The sequence below is a fragment of the Macaca fascicularis genome, chromosome 5 (genome assembly GCF_037993035.2).
Source record: "Macaca fascicularis isolate 582-1 chromosome 5, T2T-MFA8v1.1".
Classification (NCBI taxonomy): Eukaryota; Metazoa; Chordata; class Mammalia; order Primates; family Cercopithecidae; genus Macaca; species Macaca fascicularis.
Window position 1 is genome coordinate 37,171,547 of NC_088379.1, and position 6,011 is coordinate 37,177,557.

At 40.5% G+C, this 6,011-nt stretch overlaps 1 long non-coding RNA gene across 1 annotated transcript; it reads left to right on the forward strand.

The window, feature by feature from the left end:
- Positions 1–216: 216 nt before the first annotated feature.
- LOC123573558 (uncharacterized) lies at positions 217–5,752 on the forward strand. Its single transcript, XR_006698168.2, has 2 exons — positions 217–1,621; positions 2,062–5,752. It is a non-coding gene; the product is annotated as an uncharacterized lncRNA (long non-coding RNA).
- The last annotated feature ends 259 nt before the right edge of the window (positions 5,753–6,011 follow it).

The following is a 6,011-nucleotide window of genomic DNA, read 5'->3' on the forward strand; positions in this document are numbered from 1 at the left end:
TCCCAAAGCGCTGGGATTACAGGTGTGAGCCACCGAGATTTTTTAAATCTCTAGGTGGCAAGAGTGAAGTGGAGCTCCGTTTCTGAGAGGTGTTTCTTGGTTTACTAAAACAAGAGTAAACTGGAGATGGGAGCTTGGGCTAATTACCTCCTTTATGAGCTCAACAGGCTTTCTTTTTTTTCCTTTCCTAGTTGGTTCATTCCCTATGGTGTAAGGGTTTCTCTGCCCCCTGAACACTTCTTTACGTTTGTGGCTTTCATTATCCTAAGTGCAGGACTACAAACGTCTCTGCCAAGCCCCATCCTTGTATCACCATTTCCCTACTTGGACTTTCCCACTCCGAAGTCCTTAAATTGCTTTAAATGTAGTCTGGCCTCAAGTTAGGTTTTCCCACCAAGTTCCCCACCTCCCTACCCTGCAGTCTACTCTGTACGTCGACACTTCAAAACACTTGCCCAGGACCTTTGGCGACTTTTTACTTGTCTTTTTCTGATCTTGAGAATTTCTTCTTACTTATCCATCTTACGGAGAATGTCAAACTTACACAAACAATAGTACGGTGGACACCCAAGTAGCCATCACCCAGCTGTAGCAAAACTCAATTCATGACTAATCTAGTTTCACCTATATGTTCCTTGCTCCCCATCTTTCCACTGGGCAATTCTGGAGCATATCCCAGGCCTGTCATTGTATCTGTAAGTATTTCAGTATTTATATCAGTAAATATTTCAGTATATATAAAAGATGGGGACTTGTTTACACACACTGATAAAGGCAGGCAAATGCCTAGGCAGATAGGGGCAGGTTCCCAGTGAAACCCAACCTTCAAGCCGGAAACTGTCCCAGGTAAATCCTCAGACTGGATTGAGAACTTGCCTTCCCATTTGATGTGCTTTCCTCTTATTGATCCCTATCTTTCACCTATTTTACATATACCTAGTTTTTCTTAATTTGTTTTCTACACTGTTGTTCCCACCTTTGAGTAGAGTCTTCGCTTTGACCTTTTTTGCATACTCACAAACCAGTCAGCACACGCTCTCTATTCTGGGCCCATAAAAAAACCCCGGGCTCAGCTATATTGGGGGGAACTTTCCTGTCTTCAGATCGGAGAAGCACCCCCGACGTCCCCTCTTTGTCCTGAGAGCTTTCCTTTCTCTTAATATATTCTACTCCACTCACTCCTCAATGTCTGCATGCCTAATTCTTCCTGGTGAGACAAGAGCCCGGATGTAGCTGAGTGAAGAAGCAAAACTCCTGCATCAAGACAACCATACTACTGTTGTCACTCCTAAAAAAGTTGACAGTTCCTTAATATCAATTACTCAGTGTACAAGTTTCCCCATTTCTCTCATACGTTTTGTTTACACTTTGCTTGAATCAGGATTCAAATAACATTCACTCATTGCATTTGATGGATAGCCTCTGAAATCTTTCAATCTAAACGTTCTTCATCTCTTTAATTTTTCTTGTAGTTTATTCCAAACTACCAAATCATTTGTCCTTCAGAGTTTCCTGCATTTTGGATATTGCTGGTTGTCTCCTCATGGTGTAACATGTTCCTATATGCCCTGGATTTCCTGTAAACTAGTACAACTAAATCAAGAAGCATGATCTGATTCAGGTTTGACTTTTTTTTTTTTTTTTTTTGGCAAAAATACTTGATGGGAGCGGAGGAGGGTGGCACTTCCACCATCCAGTTGTTTTCAAAGTACCAAGGATAGTTATTAGTGGCCAGTGTGCCTTCTCCTGCTTTGCTCTGCATAATGAAAGGGGAGTCAGGTCAATGCCAATGGGAATCAGTTAAAAAGAAAACATGAATCGACGTGTCCTGTGTCACTCACACAGAATACTGTCAGACTGATGGAGGCAGGTCACCCTTAGAAGCAGGCGGAAAGGACTGGTGAGCTATTTCAAGCAGGCTTGGTAATTTACGTCAAGCTTGATGAACGAGTACTTAATGCCCTCAGATAGCTCCTTGGGGCTTCAATAGTTCAAAGAAAGTGATTTCTCACACCTTAGGCCCTTAGAGATTTGTTTTCGCTGATTATTTGTCTGTTCTAGAACAAAATACATTTCTGTGTCAAGTTATGAAGATCAGCACACAAAGGAAGAAATGTGAGCACATTGTGAGAATCCACGAAGAGATCTGATGAAGGCTTTGGTTGAGTGGATCAGCTGTGTGTTGGATGCAACCACAGGTCAGAGGAGACGGGGCAGTCTGCCTTCGGATGGCATGTACTTTGGTGTGCTGCCTGGAACTGGAACCATTACTTTTGTTGATAAGACACCAAGAGATTTAACTGAGGATGAGTTTGTGGTGCTTTTAAGGATGGACCCACTTGAGATCCATATCCTGTGACTAGTCCGAACAGAAAGTATGCATTTAGGATCTTGTGGATCTTCTGTGAAAGGACACTGCACTGTGTGATAGCCACAGAGTTTGCCCTGGAGTCTGCATTTCTGTGGCAAGCAATAGGCTGGAGCGAGTCCACTATGTAAGACAAAGAAAAAGATTCCAAAAGACATCTGTGATGTTACACAGTTTGGTCCGGGTTATTCTCTATCATCTATTTTCTATCATCAATTTCTTTTTTCTTTCTTTCTTTTTTTTTTTTTTTTTTTAAGATGGGGTCTCGCTCTGTCGCCAGGCTGGAGTGCAGTGGCGCGATCTCGGCTCACTGCAACCTCTGCCTCCCTGGTTCAAGCGATTCTCCTGCCTCAGCCTCCCGAGTAGCTGGGACTACAGGCGCGTGCCACCATGCCCAGCTAATTTTTATATTTTTGGTAGAGATGGGATTTCACCATGTTGGCCAGGATGGTCTCGATCTCTTGGCTGTGATCCACCCGTCTTGGCCTCCCAAAGTGTTGGGATTATAGGCGTGAGCCACCAGCACCCAGCCCTCTTTGTTTTTTGGGTTTTTTTTAGATAGAGTCTCCCTCTTGTTGCCCAGGCTGGAGTGCAATGGCTCGATCTCAGCTCACTGCAACCTCCACCTCCCGGGTTCAAGCAATTCTCCTGGCTCAGCCTCTCGAGTAGCTGGGATTACAGGTATATGCCACCACGCCCGGCTAATTTTTGTATTTTTAGTAGAGACGGGATTTGGTCAGGCTGGTCAGGCTTCTACTTCTTTGAGAATTGCCAGTTAGCTGCACAAGCCAGAGCCTAGGTAATGAGTGAAAGCCTAAAATATTAGTGAAGTGTACTTCAGATTGAATGAACTAACCCTGTAGACTAAAGAGACCCAGAACTTGTGGCCAAGGTATCCTTTTATTTGGGAGAATCTTGACTATCATGGTGATTTAAAAAAATATATTGAATGTACCGTTTCCTGAATTTAGAAAACTTGAAAGGATGAAGAAGTTGAAGTATTACGCATTTGCTCACAAGTGGGAGCATACTGTACACACTGTTCTGCACACACTTTGCAGTCCCTTAGTTAAAAGATAGACATTTATTTCCAATCTTTTGCTAATTCATTGTTGCTATGAATAACATTGTATATATGTCGCTTTCCTCCCATTTTCCTAGAGAACAAATGCTATTTTAACAACTGAAATATCTTTTTGTTGTAGGATGGCATGAGATAATCCATGTGAGAACAATTTATAAATTGCTAAGTATTAATATCATTGGACAAATGAGCAAATTAGATTTCTAAACCATGTTTCATAATCTCCCCATTTAGTGCGTGCAGCTCTGTTTTCGAAAACTGGTATCTTTTCGCTGCCTCGTTTACTGATATTGACAGTAATACGTAAAAGAAAAGAATAATCAATATCATTTCTAGTATTTGCAAACCATATATCTGATAAGGGGTTAACATCCAAAATATATAAGGAACTCATACAACTCAATAACGAAAAAGAGTCAGACTTTAAAACAGGCAAAATTCATGAATGGAGTTTTAAAATGTTTTATTGATATATAATATTTGTACATATTCATGGAGTAGATGTGATATTTTATAACATGCATACAATGTGTAATGATCAAGTCAGGGTATTTAGGGTATCCATCACCTACAGTATTGATCATTTCTATGTGTTGGGAACATTTCTTTCCTAGCTATTTTGAAATCTACAATACATTGTTTTTAACTATAGTCACCCTACTTTGCTATCAAACATTGGAACTTATTCTCTCTATATAACTATGTGTTTGTACAGTTAACCAACCTCTTCGTCCTCCACTGCCCCCACCCTTTCCAGCTTCTGGTATCTCTCATTCTACTCTCTACTTCTACGAGATCAACTGTTTGTTTTGTTTTGTTTTGTTTTGTTTTGTTTGAGATGGAGTCTCACTCTGTCACCCAGGCTGGAGTGCAGTAGCACGATCTCGGCTCACTGCAAGCTCCACCTCCTGGGTTCACGCCATTCTCCTGGCTTAGCCTCCTGAGTAGCTGGGACTACAGGCACTCGCCACACGCCCAGCTAATTTTTTGTGTTTTTAGTAGAGACGGCATTTCACCACGTTATCCAGGATGGTCTCGATCTCCTGACCTCGGAGATCAACTTTTTAAGCTACCAAATATGAGTGAGATACATGCGATGTTTGTCTTTCTGTGCCTGGCTTATTTCATTTAACATGACCTCCAGTTCCATTCACGTTGCTGCAAATAACATAATTTCGTTCTTTTTTGTGGTCAAATAATTGAATAGACATTTCTCCAGATACATACAAATGGCCACCAGCTATATAACAAGGTGCTCACTATCACTAACTATCCGCAAAACTCAAAACCACAACGAGGTATTATCTCACACCTGTTAGGGTGGTTATTATTCAAAAAGACAAGAAGAGATAACAAGTGTCGGCAAGAGTGTGGAGAAAAGGGAACCCTTGTACACTGTTGGTGGGAATGTAAATTGGCACAGCTATTATCGAAAACAGTATGAAGGCTCCTCAAAAAATTAAAAATGGAATTACCATATGATCCAGGAATTCCACTTCTGGGTATATATTCGAAGAAAGTGAGATTACTATCTTAAAGAGATATCTGCACTCTATGTTCACTGTAGCATTATTCACAGCAACCAAGACAGGGAAGCCACCTAAGTGCCGATGAATGATGGATAGAGATACTGTGATATACTATTCAGCCTTAAAAAAGAAGGAAATCTGGCATTTTGTGATAACATGGATGAACCTGGAGGACATTATCCTAAGTGAAATAAGCCAGACCCAGAAAGACAAATACTGTGTGATCTCAAATGTGGAATCTAAAAACAGTCAAACTCATAGAAGCAGAGAGTAGAATGGTGGTTACCAGGAGCTGGGCCATGAACGGATTGGGAAGATGTTGTTCAAAGGGTACACACTTCCACTTATAAGATGAACAAGTTCTGGGGGTCTAATGTACAACATGACAGCTATGGTTAACAATACTGTATTGTATACTTGAAATTTACTAACAGAGTAGATCTCAAATGTTATCATCACACAAAATGGTAACTACAGCGATTAGTGTGTTAACTGACTTGATTGTGGTAATCATTTCACAATGTATTTGTATACAATTCATCGCATTATGTATCTTACATTCACACAGTTTGTCAGTTATACCTCAATCAAGCTGCAAAGAAATACCATTTCTAAGTTGTGCCCATCACAGCCTGTAGGAGTTAAGATTTCAGCCTGAGTTTCCGTTCCAACACCACTACTTTCTATGTAATACTGAACAAGTTTCCTAACATCTCTAAACTTTAATTTCTTCCTCTATAATGAGAATAAAATCAAGTTGTTTTTTCAAAATCATTGTGAAACCCATTTTTTTTCCAGTTGCGTAGAGGACACTAATCAGTGATTAGGGAAAAATGTAAGATCATCAGTAGAAATGGATTCTCTACTGGAGAAGACACACAGGAGGTATTAGGCCCCTTAAAAGACATGCAGTTGTACTCAGTATTGTTTCTGCCTACATAAAAGTTTCCTGGAGAAAACAATGAGACTCATACAGGAAGTATTGAAAGACAATATTAGATAATTCTTTTATAATCTTAAAATGGGAAAG